Genomic DNA, 16,836 nt, shown 5'->3' on the forward strand with positions numbered 1-16,836 from the left:
TTTGTTTTTTGAGACAGGGTTTGTCTGTGGCTTGGAGGCTGTCCTGGAACTCACTCTTGTAGACCATGCTGGTTTCCAACTCACAGAGATCCGCCTGCCTCTGCCTCCCGAGTGCTGGGGTTAAAGGCATGCACCTCATTTTCAAGTTTTATTTATTACTATTGTGAATGGGTGCATGGTGTTTTGTGTGGGGGTACCTGCCACGGTGAGTATCTGGACATCAGAGGACAAGGTTATAGAATCGGCTCTTTCCTTCCACCTTTATGTGGGCTCTTGGAATCAGACTTAGCTGTCAGGCCTGCATCGTGGGGTGGCAGGCCCTTGTAACTGCTGAATCATCTCCCTGGCCCTGGTTGTACAGTTCATACTCTCACCAACAAAGGGCAGCCCCCACATGCCACTCCCAGCTCAAGGCTGGGGTCATCCCCACCAATTCCCAGTGCCACCCTTAGTGGATAACCCTGTGTGACCAGAAGGTCACAGTAACTGGTTTGTCTGCAGCTGCCCTGGCAATTGAAAAGACCCTCAGGCTGCTTCTCGTGGGCAGATTCCCAACTGGCTCTCCTTGACCCCAAAGTTGTATAATCACTTTGCGGGAACCCGGATGTCAACTTTTCTGTTGGTCTTCATTCAATCCCATCTTGCGGGCATAGAGCTAACCCTCCATTGTCCCGACGGCCAGCAGAGCAGCATGGCCAAAACTCATTGCATATACCAGCCTCTGAACTATTGCAGTCCCACTTCAGAATGACCCTGGCTAAGGAGCTGATACCACTTCCACTTCTGAGGAAAGGAAACTGAAGCACAGAGAGGTTAAGTAACTTGCCCAAGTTAACCGGGAAATGGCAGAGCAAGGATTAGAACCCAGGAAGCTTGGGTTGGCTTGGAAGAGAGCTGTTAGAAAAGTGGTTGTTTGAGTCCCAGAACTGACATAAAAGAAGACAAGCATGATGCCGAGTGCCACTGACCCCCTTTTGTGATCCCAGCACTGGGGGGGGGGGGGTAGTGATTGACAGGTTAGCCTGGGGTACATGGTACAACCCTGCCTCAAAAACAAGATGGAACAAAGCAAAACACAGGTAAGATGCCTGAGCGTGGTGGCATGTTCCTACAGCTTTGCTCTAGTGTGTGTAATCTTTGTCACATGTCCCCCGAGAGCTGCAAGACAGTTGTAGGCTCTGTCTGTGGTTTCAGCACAGCATCCACCAGCAGACATCTAAAGATCTCCATGAAGATGGTGTGTCTCGTCAGAGTTGTTGCTGACTTACCCACAGAGGGGTCCCTAAAACCAAGGGGACAGAGGGCGGGGTTAAGATGCCCGAGTCCACTGGGGCCTTCATAGCCTCTAGGTATCGGTCCAGTTTCCAGCCTGGAGTATGATAATAAATGTTTGTTGTTATTTTTGAGACAGGGTTTCTCTGTGTAACCCTGGTTGCTCTGGAACTCACTCTGGTTTGTGACCAGGCTGGCCTTGAACTCACAGAGATCTGTCTGTCTCTGTCTCCCAAACACTGGGATTAAAGGTGTGAGCCACCACCACCCAGCCAGAACTTTTATTTTTAAGATTTTATTTATTTATTTATTTAGAGACAGGGTTTCTCTGTGTAGCCCTGGCTGTTCTGGGACTCACTTTGTAGACCAGGTTGACCTCAGACTCAGAGGTCTGCCTGCCTCTGCCTCCTGAGTGCAGGATTAACAGTGTGCACCACCACCGATTGGGCTGCTTTTTCTTTCTAAACAAAACCCCAGCTCTTTGATCTTCACTTGGGCCCCTCCCTGGTGGCACCAACCCAACATCTGCCTCCATGACCTTGTGTACTGCAGAGACTAGGTCTGTGAACAGTATCATGCAGGTTTATCCTTGGGTTTACTTCTCACTGAACATGATGCAAGTCCACCCCTGTGCAGCAGGGGCCAGATTTCTTTCTTTGCTGCTCCTCCTCTGTTCCAGAACTCACTTTGGTTTTTTGTTTGTTTGTTTGTTTTTTTGAGACAGGGTTTCTCTGTGGCTTTGGAGCCTGTCCTGGAACTCGCTCTTTAGACCAGGCTGGCCTCAAACTCACTGAGATCCTCCTACCCCTGCCTCCCAAGTGCTGGGATTAAAGGCTTGCGCCACTAACGCCCGGCCTGGAACTCACTCTTATAAAGAAAACATTTAATTGGGATGGCTCGCTTACAGTTCTAGAGGTTCAGTCCATTATGATCATGGGGCGTGCAGGCAGATGTGGTGCCGGAGCTGAGAGCGCCACATCTTGCAGAGGACAGGAAGTCGACTGACTGTCACACTGAGGGAAGCTTGGGAAGAGCCCGCAAAGCCCGCCCCCGCAGTGACTGCACTTCCTCTAACAAGGCCACACCTCCTAATGGTGCCACTCCCTTTTGTGTGTGTGGGGACATTTTCTTTCAAAACACCGCAGGGGTCCTATGCACAAAAAGAGGAAACAAAGTCATGGGGAAGCAGATAGCTAAGTCTCAGCAGGTATTCAAGACAAAGCAGGACTGGATTTAGCCACGAGGGGAGCTGTGGGTGGGGAAGGCTGAGGAAAGCCTGGTAAGAGAAGTTATGAAGTCCTAATTAATAAGCCCCGTGACCGCATCGCCTGGAACAGCCAAGAAGGGGAGACCCCACCGACCACAGCCACGACGGGGAGCAACGGGAACACCCACCAACAGAGGCGGCAGTACTCAAGAAAGAACTGCAGAGCCATTGTGGGGTGCATTCCTTTTTTTTTTTTTTTTTTTTTTTTGGTTTTTACGAGACAGGGTTTCTCTGTATTGTTTTCGAGGCTGTCGGTCCAGCCTGGACTCGAACTCACAGAGATCCGCCTGCCTCTGCCTCCCGAGTGCTGGGATTAAAGGCGTGCGCCACCACTGCCCAGCTCCTTTTCTTTTTCTTTTTAAGATTTATTTATTTATTACATATACAGTGTTCTGCCTACATGCCAGAAGAGGGCACCAGATTCAATTATAGATGGTTGTGAGCCAACATGTGGTTGCTGGGAATCGAACTCAGGTCCTCTGGAAGAGCAGTCAGTGCTCTTAACCTCTGAGCCATCTCTCCAGCCCCAAGGGTGCACTCCTTTCATCCCAGCCCTGGGGAGGCAGAAGCAAGTGGATCTCTTTGAGTTTGAAGCGAGTCTTTTACCTCTCTCTCCTATTTTGTATTAAGAGACAACTTCAGAGTATCCCAATAACACTTTTTCTTTTTTTAAGACATGTTTTCACTGTGTAGCCCTGGCCGTCCTGGAACTCGCTCTGTAGACCAGGCTGGCCTCGAACTTGCAGAAATCCACCTGCAGCCTGTCTCCCAAGTGCTGGGACTAAAGACGTGTGTCCCTGCCGCCAGGACCCAATAGCATCCTGTTAAGTGGTAGCTAGCCCCAACTTTTGCCCCTACTCAGTGGCACCGTGCAGTTAAGCGACTTGTGCAGACTCTGCTTCCTGCATGCTTTAGCTGGGTACTGGCACCTGAACTAGGGTGGGGAGCTCCCAGTCTGATCCCTCCTCACATGCTGGCTTGGACAGAATGTGTCTTGGCTCGACTTGCGCTTTATTTCGCACAGGGTCTTTCATTCTGGGATGCTCCCACTTCTGCCTGTGGTCTAGTTTGATGGCCTGAGAGATCCCCCAGGGTACACCTGGGGAAGGTCTGTGCCCATGGCTGCCTCCCTTGGGCCCTGGTGATGGAGTGTCCACCATGCCTTAGCTCCTCTCACCTGAGTCCAGCCCCTAGAGTCACCCCCCCCTTACCTTGCAGGCTATCCCCATTCCCCATCCTTGGCCGTCCTTATCCCCCATCCTTCCACTGAGCCATACCCCAGGCCTTCTGATTTCCTCTCTTCCTCCCTGTTACCACTGTTGACAATATTATAGTTATCCATAGCCTATCATGTCTATTGCTTCTTCCCTCTCCGCCTCCTATTGGGAAGAGAGCCGGAAGTAATTGATTATTTATTTATTCATTAATTTATTGAGGCAGGGTGTCACTTGGTAAACCTGGCTGACGTGGAACTCACTATGCAAACTAGGCTGGCCTCGAACCCACAGAGACCTGCCTGTCTCTGCCTCCCAAGTGTCCATCACAGATTGGATAAAGGCACCTATCACCAAGGTTGGACCTAAAGGGAGTTACTTTTCCTTCTTTTCTTTTTTCGAGACAGGGTTTCTCTGTGTAACAGCCCTGGCTGTCCTGGAACTCACTCTGTAGACCACTCTGGCCTTGAGCTCAGAGATCCGCCTGCCTCTGCCTCCCCAGTGCTGGGATTAAAGGTGTGCAGCACGACCTTTGTTTCTTTGTGCCCATCCCTGTCCCTTTTCTTCAGGATCTCGAGTAGTACAGGCTGTCTCTAACTGTCTGTGTGGCTGGGAATGACCTTAACTTCTGATCCTGTTGCCTGCACCTCCAGAGTGCTGGGATGCTTGGTCTTATGCAGTGTTGGAGTTCTGGACCCAACTCTACTACCAACTGAGCTACTAACTGTGGACAGAAGTTTCTGTCCTATCCTGACCAACTGCCATTTATTCCCAAATAAACACACAAAGGCTTATATTAATTATACACTGTTTGGTCCATGGCTCAGGTTTCTTATTGGCCGACTCTCTCTTAATTATTAACCCATTTCTATCAATCTGTGTATCTCCATCTCCATGTGGTCTGGGCACCAGTGATGCCCAGACTTCTTGATCCCTTGGCAGCTACAAGGGATCAAGACTCACTCTCCACATTCCTCTTCCCAGCATTCTCCTAGTCTGGAAGCCCCGCCTATACTTCCTGCCTGGCTGCATCCTGTCTGTCCATTGCCCAAAATAGCTTTATTCATCAACCAACAAGAGAAACATATATTCACAGCCTACAGAAGAACATCCCCCGTGAATTAGTAAATCCTCAGCCTCAAGAAGGGTGAAGGTTAATGTCTGCCTTGTGTCCTGATATGGGGCATCTACAATTGGGATCAATATATGTTTATTAAACAGATAATGGAATGGAGACTATATGATAGTTTAGGATTCTTTAATCTAAAAATGAGTTTGAGTTCAATGTCTAATATGGCAGTTTGATGGCTGTGGAAGTTTGAATGTAATTGACCCCCATAATCTCATAGGGAGTGGAGGAAACATTAAGAGGTGAGAATTTGCTGGAGTTGGTGTGGTCTTGTTAGAGGAAGTGTGTCACTGTGGCGGTGGGCTTTGAGGTTTCGTATGCCCAAGATACTGCCCAGTATCTCAGTCAACTTCCTGTTGCCCGCAAGATGTGGGACTTTCAGCTATTACTCCGGCACCATGTCTACCTGGACACCACTATGGTCCCCACCATAATGATAATGTACTGAACCTTTGAAACTGTAAGTGAGCTACCCCAATTAAGTGTTTTCATTTATGAGAATAGCTGTGGTCCTGGTGTCTCTTCATGGTAATAAAAACCCTAACTCATGCCAGGAGGTGGTGGCACACACCTTTAATCCCAGCACTTGGGAGGCAGAGGCAGGTGGCTCTCAGTGAGTTCGAGGCTGGCGTGGTATACCAAAACAGGACAGCCAGGACTGTCCAGGACAGTTCAGGACAGGCAGGACTGTTATACAGAGAAACCTTGTCTTGTAAACCCCCAATGAACCATAAAAATAAAAACACAACACCAATAACAAAATCCAACAACAACAACAACAAAAACCCTAACTAAGACAATGGTCATTTGTGTAGCATGGATAACACAAACCTAGAGACAGATATTGGGGTTCAAACTGAAGATCAGAAGAGCAAAGCATCCACGCCACTAAAGAGTTCTTACTTCTGCCAAGGCTAAAACCAAAGGAGAGGAGGGTGATCCTGTTCTCAGCGTGACTGCAGATTGCAATGCTCCCCACCAAAACTCAGACTGCACTCTTAGCTCCTGCCTTATAATCCTCTCTAGTGCTGGGATTAAAGGTGTGGCGGCCAACCACCAGAGAGCTCAGCATTTTTGCGGGCTTAACTAAGCATCACGCCAGATACATCCTGGATGTCAGCACTTACGTCAGCATGGTAAGCGGGTCAGACTGGGAGATCCCCAACTTCAGCTCAGGTGCTAGTGTCCGGGAAGAGAGGCTGTGCAAGTCACTTAACGGTCAGCAATACGATCAAGGTTGTGGCACTACCAGTTAGCATGTATCATGAGATGTTACCTAGAGCCCCCAATAGAAAACCAAATGAAACAGAACTGTCAGTAAGCAACAGTGTCCTTAAAGGTGGGGGTGACGTGAATAATGTTCACCTCATTCGGAGAAAGTGGAATGGGTTGACCAGTTTGGATGACTTGACAGGAGTGCTGGGCCATGGTGGCACATGCCTATAATCTCAGCACTTAGACTTTAAGGATAGTGTCGGGTTGGAAGCTAGCCTGGGTTAAATGGAAGCCTGCTTTGCATTCTCGTCTCTCAAAATAATTTGGCAGGAGCCCTGTGCAAGGACAAAATAAAAGTTAACATTTGTTATCTTATGTGCTCTCTGGGGTAGGGCTTCTGCTTGGTGGCGCAGTTGCAGTTTCTGTGTGCACCAGCAGGTGGCAGCCCAACCCCAAAAGAATCCTTTTTTCCTGGGCGCAAGGAGGATTGATCAGGACAGATCTGGGCACTGACATTCACACTTTCCCTGATGCATCAGGACTTGGGGAGAAGTGCCTGCACTTCCCTCTGTTCTCGGCGGTCGCTGGCAGACGGAAAAGGTGGCTTCAGCCATCACGACTTAGGAGTTTCCGTTTCCATCTGTATTGTGAAAGAGAGACATCTTTGGAGACATCCTGGACGAAGCTGAGGAAACACTCAGGTTGAACTAGATAAAGGACTTCTCGAAGGAGCAGCAATTGGGACCTGGCGATAGACAGCTGTGGCTGCAGGTTGGGCGCAGCTATCTGCTCTCCTAGTTCAAGAATGCCGGGCTGCCGGCTGGAGGAGCCTGCCTAGTGACGTGCTGCGCTGTAAATCAAGATGCTACCAGCAGAGGGCAGCAGGGAGCCATCCTCTCCTGCCCACTCACTCCAGGGCCAACTAGCTCTCTCTCGGGAACCTCCGGGTCTGGACCTAGCCAGCCTGGGCAGGATCCGACTTGTCATGTGTCCCTCAGCTTGTCCTACTTGAGTGAGCTGGAGGTGGGGGGATAGGGGGGTTCAGCCTTAAGCCAGACGTTGCCTGACTTAGCGGAACCCTTTTCCCCTGAACTCAGGAATGAGTGGCTCTGGTCACTCTAAGTCCCAGCAGCTCTGGGACCGGGTATTGCTCCTCGAACCCCTTATTACTCATCCCTGGATGGCCCCCAGGAAACAGGGGGTTCCCACCCCATCCCACCGTCGCCAGTTCCCGCACTCTCTTGGGCAGGCTCCCAGAGGCCCACAAAGGCTCTCAGATGGAGTTCTGGGCCACGCACCGCTGTGCCCTGGGACCGCGGCCTGCTGGCTCTAGGCACTGCAAGTCCCTGGCCCTCCCCGATAGGGCTTTGTCCACTGTCCTGGCTCTGGGCTGGCAGCAACTGCTTGCTATGGGAGGGGAGGGGTAAATACGGAAGCTCTGCAACCTCCCTAGTCGCCCCATTTCGTTCCCCAACCTCTCGCTGCCTGTCCACCCAGACACGGCCTGTCTGGAGGGAAGGGTCTCTCCTCTTCCCCACACATGGTTTAGGTAGTATTCTCATCCCCAGGTGACATTCTGAGGTTCCAAGGACTCAGCCCAGACTCTGTGTCTCCCTCCCCAGGCCTCTGACCTGCGGGCTCCGCTGTCTGGCCCATGCACGGGACTGGTCCCTCCCTGGCCTCAGTATTCATTCTTTGGTTCAGCACTGTTTGGTTTCTGTTGTGTACGTTCTTGGCTCATGGTAGATCTGGGGACTCAGGAGAGAGAGAGAGAAGGGACCTAGCTCCAAGGAGCAGCTGTCCAAAACAGCATGGAGGTGCAAGTTGTGACTGGGAAGCCCCTGGAGCCTGGAGGGGGTGTCTCCCAGGTCTAGGGAAATCTCCGGAGAGGGTTACCCCAAAGCTGCTGAAGTAGCTCCCACCCAAAGGTCAGGGGCCATCGCACACACACACACACACACACACACACACACACACACACACACACACCTTTTTTTTTGTTTTTGCATGCCTGGTTTTGTTCCAAAAACCCCTCTTTAGTATTCCCAGATGATCTTCGTCTGCGGCTGCGTTCCTCGGAATGCCTGTGAGGCGTCAGGTGCCAATCCAGCAGCTCCCCGGGATATACAAGTAGGAGAAGAACACAGTTCAAACTGTCATGGAGCCTAGGGGTCTAGGAGGCGGCGGCTGGGAGAGACAGACCGGCCAGAATGAGTTAGTGAACGGAATGTGTGCACACCGTGTTGTGGACGGAGGGAAAGCGGGGATGGGGTGGGGTGGGTGGGGGAGGAGTGGGGGGTGGAAGGTGGTGGTGAGGAAGGGGCAGTGGGGGGGAATGGGGGGCTGAAAGGAGATCTGGGGCTGTGCAGATCTCTGGGGGAGGAGTGTTTTAGTAACGGGGGGGGGGCACATCCCATACAAGGGCCCTGAGGTCAAATGCGTCTGGGACAAGAGAGGATGGGTGTGGCCGGGGAGGAGAGGTCAAGAGGCTGGGAAAGGAGGCGTGGAGGGCTCTGGAGGTCATGTGATGGTGGGGTTGAGCCGCAGAGATGATGCTTGGATTTGAGCAGGAGTGTGGGGCCCTTCCATCCCATAACCACCCTCCCATAGCGGCTGTGCTTGAACGCTTGAGGGGGGCGTGGAGTGGAACCAGTTATGAGGGCCACAGCAGCAGTCAGGGAAGAGAAGGTGGATGAACTAGTGTGGTGGCCGGGGGCCTGGCCAAAGTGGTCGGCTTGGGACATAGGTGGGAATGGCCCAGACTGTCCTGGGGATTGGATGTCGTGCACAGGAAGGTGAAAGATGGCTTTGGTTTGACCTGGATGGGTGGACGAACATGGAGAGGGCTGGGGACTCCCCTGGGCTGAGTTAAGTCAGGAACCTCAGCCAGCAACGGCATCTAGGCCTGACCTGGGAGTCACATGCTGCCTCTCGTTGCATTCAGCGTGGTTTTGAAGCGCGTCGTATCATCCGGGAGTAGAGAATGGGGAGGGCCAAGCACAGAGCCAGAGAAAGCCGAGGGCTAGGCGGCGTGACTAGGGAAGTCCCGGGAAGGAAAGCACGGAGTCCCAAGGCAGAGGGCAGTGTCAAACACTACAGAGAATGAAGTCTGCACACTGGACGTGGGCTTGGCAATGCCACAAGGCCCAGGCTACAGTCAGACTCTAGTGTCTTTAAATATGATTCGGGCGGGGGGCCTGGTTAAGAAGGCATGCCTACCGCGTCTACATGCGAGGGCTGCAAGAAATGTTGTCTTTCCTTGGCATCTGTAGCCTTGTGCCTGGTTAGCAGCATGGTGGGAAGACAGCGGGTGAATCCCAGCTCCTTGAGGTGTCTGCAAGCTCAGGTATCCTCGGGCAACACCCGGCCTGCACTTGGGAGCTGTGCTGGTGACTCTCACCGGTGGTGATCGAGTCTCATGAGCGGTGGTTCTCATGAGAGACATCGTGGATTGCGTGAGGGCCGAAGGAGCCAAGAGCTGGCTTGGAGTCAGTTAATATCGATGGCCATCCATCTGGACAGGATCTGGACTCTCCTAGGAGACAAATCCCTGGGTATGTTGGTGAGGGAATTTCTAGACTGGGTTTGCGGGGGTGGAGGGCCCGCCTTAAGTGTGGAAGATGCCATCCCACGGGCTGCCACCCTGAACTGGGAAGGAGGAAGGGGTAGAGAGCAATGCACCCACATTCACCTTTCCCCTTCCTGAGGCCTGCGGAGCCCTCAAGCCCCTGGCAGCACTCTCAAGCCCCTGGCAGCATGTCCTCCCCTATCGACTTCGAGGGCCCAAACCAGCCCTCCCTTCCCCCAAGCTGCTTTAGTCAGGTATTTGGAAGAAGTAACTAATAGACAGTCTTTTTGAGAGAGAGAGAGAGAGAGAGAGAGAGAGAGAGAGAGAGAGAGAGAGAGAGAGAGAGAGAGAGAGAGAGAGAGAGGGAGGGAGAGAGAGAGAGGAGACGGCTGTCAGGGACAACGTTCAAGGAGCTCCCACGTCCCGTGGAGAGGAGCCAGGGAACCAGCTCCGTGGCTGGAGGCCTGGGAGGACCTGGCCGTGGGAAGGTGGGGGACAGCGTGCTCCTCTCCCTCCCTGCCATTCCTCCCTGCCCTGTCTGTGGGTACTGGGGACACTTGTGGCAAGCTAACCCTGATCTTACAGGTCTCTGTGAAAGAGTCTCTTCCACAAGAGCCTCAGGCATGCTCGGATGCTGGGCAAGGCCCTCTAACCACTGAGCCACATCTCCAGCCCCAGCCAGCTGGTCCCTGCCAGTAGGAGAGCCGTGGCCACTGAAGGTACCCATGTGCCAGGCTCTGCGGGGACAAGCACCCAGCCAATCAGCTCCTTTTGTCCCTACCCAGCCCCATCAGTCTTGACTAGCACCATCGGAATGGGGAGAGACGGAGTGGGAGCCCAGAGAGGCGGTCCGGCTGTGACCTGTGTGTGTGTGTGTGTGTGTGTGTGTGTGTGTGTGTGTGTGTGTGCAGTAAGGAATGGCTGGTGCCTCTTACCTCCTCCTGAGCCCCAGCCGCGGCCACCTCCTCAAAACAGCAGGACAGTGGCCGAGTCAGGTCCCTGCTTCTGGAGAAGACCTGAGGTTCCTGCCTGCAGAGGGTGTCTGAGAGCTGTGTTCAAAGCCATCTCTCAGCTGCCCACCTGGCTCCTTAGATTCCCCCTGAAACCTGGGGCAAATGAGGTCCGCTCTTGGAGCATCAGCATTTTTTTAACATGTGAATTGGGTGGTAGGATCGTTTTTTGAGTCAAATAGGACACAGGGAAAGCCTGAGGGAGGGGAATGTGGGTTTGGTGACCAGAACCTGGAAACGGAAGTAGAGAGAGTTGCAAAGTGACCTCCTGTGTTAGGTAGTCCCTGTGTCCCCGTCCCCCAAGGCCTGGGCCTTCTCACCCTTCCCTTCTCCAGCCCCTCCCCTAGGGTTTGGAATACCCTATGTCACTCTGAGAGGTAGATCTTGCTTTACAGGAGGTTTACAGCCAAGAAGCCCTTAGTGTGGAGTCCAGGCACAGTCTGGTCAAACTCCTCCGGACAGTCCTGGGGTGGATGAGGACCAAGACCAAGCCCTGGGTTTGCCTGGGGGTAACAGTAGGGTTTTCCTAGCGCCCTCCAGACGAGGCATGGAGCATGGCGGGGGGGGGGTGGGGTCACCTCCATTCCCAGACAGCCGCCTTCCTCCTAAGGAAGCCAGAAGTTGTGTGGCCTGGGATCCATGAATCCTAGTGCTCTCTCATCACCCCTTGCCTAGGTGGCCGTATCATTACTTCCATCTGCAGCAGGACCCCCTCTTCTCCCCCTTTCTGCCTCAATTCCCAGGTCTGTCTGTACCTCCGGGTGCCTATCTCCCTCTGTGACTCTCTCTACTTTTGCTCGCTAGACTCCAGGGTGAAGAGTTCCCAGGATGAGCACGGGGATTCTGGAGTGGGGGCAAGGCCCGTGCCTCCAATCAAGGGACTGGGACAGTTGGGGGCCCGTGGTTGGGTTCACCGGAGGTTCGAGGACACAGGCTGGGCCGGGCGAGGAGGGGGGGCGGAGCCCTCGTGGAAGTCCCCCTCCCCCACTTTCTTAAAGGGTCCAGCGCGGGCGGTACGGGATGGGGGGGTGGTGGCGGTGGCGTCCTGTGGGGTGGGCGCCCCGCACAAAGGTCGCGCGCTCGTGGCCCGGCGCCGCGGGTGAGCCCTCCCGGTGGCCACCGTCCTCTCCGGGCTGCGCGCGCCGGCAGCCCCTCCACCCCCCACCCGCCCTTCCCGTCCTTCCCGCTCCTCCCTCCCTCCTTCCCTCCCTCCCTGCTTCGCTGCTCTGTTCCCTCCCCCCCTGCGGTCGGTCCCCTCCTTCTCTGCCCAGCCTCTCTACAGCCGAGGCTCCAACACCTGAGGGGACAGAAGCGGACGCTGGGAGCTCCAACAGGCGGGCAGCAGGGACCCGCGCGGGTCCGGGGGTGGCTTCCGCATGGCCCCGCCGTGAGAAGGGGGCCCCAGTGGCTGGGACCCGAGAGGTGAGTGGGGCTGCGGGCCAACTGTGTCCCCAAGGCCTGCGCGCTCCGGGACCCCGCCCCTCTCCTCAGGAGGCCAGCTAGACGCTAGCAAAGGGGTCCAGGGTGGGGAGAGGAAGGCAGGCTGGGTGGTGGGAGCCGCCCTCCGCCCTGTTTGCCCGCTAGGGTCTGCTAACAAAGCTACATTTCGAGATCAATTCCGTGGTGGCCGGAGCATCCAAAGGATGCTGTTGTCATGGAGATGGGGCAGTGAGAGGAAGCCCAAGATGGTCAGGACTGGGCCAGGGAGTAGGGGTGCCGCCAAGAGACCCCCGGTTCCCGCCTGCAGGGAGGACGGGGCCGCCGGCCCAATTGTCTCCCGGGCTCTGCCTCCCGGTCCCCTCCCCCTTTTGTAATAATCAGTGTCAGTGTGTGCATTGGTGGGGTGCCAGTGTCAGCTTGGTGGTCCGTGCTTGGGGTGTTGTGTGCTGGGGCCTGCCACAGCTACCTCCACAACGGAACATCTTTGAGGATTTATTTCTCTTTCCAGTTTCCCAACTTTGACAGGCAGGCCTGGAGCCCAGGCCTCTCCATCTCTGCAAGAGCAGGGGTTCGCTTGGGGGCGTGGCAGGCGGTAGGCAAGGCCAGGCAGGCCTCACAGACCGGTTACCCAGCAGCGTTGAGAGCAGGGGGTCCTTGGAACCGGGTGCTGGGTCCGGGTGGGGCAGGGAATCCAGATGTGGGGACCACCCTATCCATCTGGCTCTCTTCTAGACTCCAGTCCCTGGAGGATCTGGGACTCTCTGAAATAAGAACCAGGCATTGTTTCTACACAAGACCTTGGGCCCACTGCCCCACTGTCTACCCCTTTGTCTTAGGTCCGTCTTGCCGGGACCAGAAAGAGATCTGGGGGGCAGATGCAACAGTTATAAATGCAAGAGGGCTCAAGACTCCTCCTGTCAGATCAGGACAAGCCTGGCAGAGGTGACTGAGACCAAGCAGCCTGCCCTGGGTTTGCTGGTGTAGGAGAGTGGGCCTGGGGGTAATATTAGGGTTTTTCTAGTGCCCTCCAGACGAGGCATGGAGCATGGGGGGTCATTTCCATTCCCAGACAGATGCCTTCCTCCTAAGGAAGCTAGAAGTTCTGTGGCCTGGGATCTATGAATCAAGACAATGGGCCAGCCACTCTCCTTGTCCACTCAGGGGTCTGGAGGAGAACATTGTCGTCGTCCCTCCCCCCAAAGCCCTTTCTCCTGCTGCACCGTGCTAGGCAGTGGGTTTTGAGTAGGGCTTCTACAGTGTTTGATCCTGGCAGAAGGAGCAGGCCCTTAGGCATCGCCAGAGCCCTCAGGGGGTTCCCACACATTGGGGTGAGTAGGTAAAGGTGTGGCCCAGCTGAAGGCAGAGGCATGACAGGTGTTCTTGGAAGGCCTCTTCAGCCGGTGCCTCCTGCAGGGTTGAGGTCTCAATGCTCAGGCGGGTTGTCCCTGGAGCTCTGCAGCGCCTTGCTCCAGACTAAGAGGGCTTGCCCCGTCTGCTCATCACCAGGGAGGGGACACATGTCCCAAGCAGATCTAGGGTCATTCCTCAAGGGAGAGAGAGTAGCTAGCTGGGATGACTTCCTGCTCCCCGTGAGGCCTGGCAATGTCACACTGCCCCGCTTCCCCAGACACCTGTGGGTTTTTGGAGGGAGACGCCCACTATCGCCCCATTCTGATGAGGAGGCCTCTGGGCCCAGGGAGCAGTTGTCTTCTTCAAGCATCTTGTGGATGTGGGACTCACACCTGCGCAGGACTTTCTGAGGCTCAGACCCGTTGTCCCCAGAGGTATGTCCCAGCCACCTTCTCTTCTGCTCTGGAACTACAGCTCAGGGTAGCGGTGGGCCCGAGCACCTCCCCATCTTCATGGAGTGACCTTTGGGGGGACTGAAGCACTGCGCTGGGGTCTCCCAGGGAGGTGAGGTGAAGGCATTTTTCTCTGGGCAGCCTTCAGACTGAAGCTACCTCTCTCAGCAGATGATGCTGTGGACCTGCTCTGCCAGATGGTCTTTTCCAGGAAAATCTGTTTTGAGAAGCGTCTTGTGTCTGGGGTTCCATATTTAGCCTGGCTCCTTCTATGGGAGGATATACTCAGACTGTCACCCCTCAAGGGATGTTTGGGGGTGGGGTGGGTTCAGGGCTACACCCGGCTTCCTGCCTAGACATGATGGGGCGATCCTGCCCTGGCTGTGGTATGTCCTGCTGGTCTCTCTGGGATCTGGTCGTGCCCCGGGAGCCCTGTTCTTTACTGAGCTTGACCCGCAGTTGAGTCGGGCTCACTGTCGGTTGTGAGTCCTCCCGAGTCGTGCCCGAATGTTTGGGTGACTAGTATATTCAGGTTAAGGCAAGCCCACGGCCCAGCTTGCTTCAAGGCTTGTGGGTTGCGGAAAGCAGGAGAAGCCCAGTTTGTGGCAGTGCTCTCTGGGGCCTCTTTCCCAGACACTTTCACCCTCCTGCCTCTCTCCATCTTGTCACTCCACATACACCTGCACCCCCTTCGCCCAGAGACCCAGATTTGCTAGGGCCAACATCTGGCCCTGCTTCTTCCTCCCTTTCTCCCCCTCTTTTGAAAGTTGAAGGCTTTATAACACATCCCCTTAAACTATTTCAACACAGGTTTCCCCGAGTCAGGGTTATTTTCCCCTGCAGAACAGTTGCACTATTATCGTACCTGAAAATTTAGTAATGATTTAGTTTGCCCTTACACTTAGCCTGCATTCAGGTTCTCTAGTGGCTCTAGTAACATCTTTTGTAAGTATCTGTTATGGTTCTTTCTTGTTTGTTTGATTTGGTTTTTGAGACAGGGTCTCTCTGTGTAGCCCTGGCTGTCCTGGATCTTGCTACGTAGACCAGACTGGCTTCGAATTCGCAGAGATCTGCTTGCTTCTGTCTTATGAGTGCTGGTATTAAAGGTGTAACACTATATCTGACTATAATTTTTTTTTTGGTCAAGGAACATACACTATATTTAGTTTTGGTACACTATACTTAGTTATGTTTTAGTTCTTGATTAATCTCACTTTTTCTCCCTTCCATTTTTGAAATGGGGAGGGTCTTAAGCTGCCCATGCTGGTCTCAAACTCATTGTGTAGCACAAGGATGGCCTTGAACTCCTGATCCCCTTGATGCTACATTTTTTTTTTGAGACAGGGTTTCTCTGTGTACCCTTGGCTATTCTGGAACTAGCTCACTAGCTCTATAGTCCAATCTGGCCTCAGACTCGCAGAGATCCACCTACTTCTGCTTCTTGAGTGCTGGGGTTAAAGGCGTGGGCCACCACTGCCTTTAAACCATCACCCGGTGATTCCACATTTAATCTGCTGGGATTACAAGCAAGCTCCACTATGCTCAGCTAATCACCTGACTTAGAAAGTTTTTTTTCCCCTTATACTCTCTTTGGAATTGTGTAGAATCTTCCATGGTCTGCCTTGTCTTCTTGCTTGTTCCTGATCAGGTTCAAATTAAACCTTTGTGGACATATCCCATAAGCGATGTCCCGTCCTCAGAGGGCAGACCTTACAATAGACAGTGTTACCTGAGGCCACTGGGCTGAAGGTCCATTGGCTTCCATCCTTTCTTTGTGCTTTTGCCTACACCCACAGCTTCATCCACTGGGGTATCCCTGCATCAGGGGCGTGCAGCTTTGTACCATCAAAACAGCTCAAACCCCGTTCTGACTGGGCCGCTCTCAGAGTGTACCGCCTCTTGATGGAGGCAGATGCTGCTCAGGAGGGAAGAAAGGAGGCCCGAGAAAGGAGTGAAGGGTGTGTGGGGTGTGTGTGTGTGGGGTGTGTGGGGGGTGTGTGTGTGGGGGGTGTGTGCGGCAAGAAGGATGCAGAACACAGCCTGTGCATCATAAGGACTGAAGTTGGCTGTTCCCCCGGGGTATTGGGAACCCCTGAGGGATTTTACAGAGGTGAGTGAGGGGGTCGTGTTGGGCGCACTGGAAGGTTCTCTGAGGAGGAATAGGGTCGGTTGGGTAGCGTGTTGGGTGAACGCTCATTTAGGAAGTTGTGACGTGGCCCAGTACAAGATGCTTGGAAACTGCGATGCGCTTCCGTGTAGCTCTTCTCGTGGGTTGTGTGGCTGGTTGAGCCACTGGGACAGGGGTCTGGGGAAGGGATGTGAGGAGAGCCCAGCAGCAGAGGGTCAGCATCAGAAGCAGAGGGTGGCCAGGGAGCTGCCGCCTGTGGCTTGGGAAGGGTGACGGTGGGTGGGGTCTGGGTGTGGGGAGGAAGCGGGTGGAAGACACCACTTCTCAAGTTGCTGAAGCTGTCTGTAGGGAGGGCAAAGGAAGCCCACACACGGCCTGCAGCAGGAGTGGCTGGTGAGCTTCCAGGCACCAGCCGGGGCTCTTGAGCGGGCAAGGGGCCAGTGTGTCCCTGCTGGGATCAGGAGACTCTTTCCTTCCCAGAGTCCAGTTCCTCACCTCATGCCGCTCTATCAGACTCCATGAGCGCTCTCCCTAGTAGAACCCAGTGTTTGGTTCCCTCCAGTCTGAGGAGAACCCAGCCTGCCCCCACGGCTCTCCCAGTAGGTCCAACCCACAACTTCAGCTGACTCTGCAGCTGGCCAGCACTCAGGTCACGGTCCAGAGCCCACTGCCCCCTGTTCTGTTCAAGATTTCCTCGTTGACCCTCACCCGGTGTGTCGGTTACGGTTTCTATTGCTGTGATGAAACACCGTGACTGAAAAGAAAGTTGGGGAGGAAAGACTTTATTTGGC

General features: G+C 54.1%; 1 protein-coding gene and 2 long non-coding RNA genes across 7 annotated transcripts in view; 2 read left to right on the plus strand and 1 right to left on the minus strand.

Annotated features, from left to right (window-relative positions):
* Positions 1-5,878: 5,878 nt before the first annotated feature.
* On the minus strand, positions 5,879-8,003 carry LOC121144272. Its single transcript, XR_005881592.1, has 3 exons — positions 7,729-8,003; positions 6,248-6,737; positions 5,879-6,158 (listed from the first exon to the last, which is right to left on the minus strand). It is a non-coding gene; the product is annotated as an uncharacterized LOC121144272 (long non-coding RNA).
* On the plus strand, positions 7,930-11,223 carry LOC121144271. The gene is made up of 4 exons (XR_005881591.1): positions 7,930-8,311; positions 9,370-9,651; positions 10,251-10,384; positions 11,071-11,223. It is a non-coding gene; the product is annotated as an uncharacterized LOC121144271 (long non-coding RNA).
* A 669-nt stretch (positions 11,224-11,892) lies between these two features.
* The window catches only part of Psd2 (pleckstrin and Sec7 domain containing 2), a 45,588-nt gene continuing 40,644 nt past the window's right edge, over positions 11,893-16,836 (plus strand). For 4 of the 5 annotated variants that reach the window (XM_040758109.1, XM_040758107.1, XM_040758111.1 and 1 more), the window contains exon 1: positions 11,893-12,097. The gene's annotated coding sequence lies outside the window, so the exon portion shown is untranslated. Of the gene's footprint in view, positions 12,098-12,973; positions 13,058-13,742; positions 13,900-16,836 lie in introns of those variants that run through there. The other variant, XM_040758110.1, reaches the window with a different exon arrangement.

This window comes from Mesocricetus auratus, unplaced genomic scaffold, assembly GCF_017639785.1.
Source record: "Mesocricetus auratus isolate SY011 unplaced genomic scaffold, BCM_Maur_2.0 Super-Scaffold_100015, whole genome shotgun sequence".
In the NCBI taxonomy this organism is placed as follows: domain Eukaryota; kingdom Metazoa; phylum Chordata; class Mammalia; order Rodentia; family Cricetidae; genus Mesocricetus; species Mesocricetus auratus.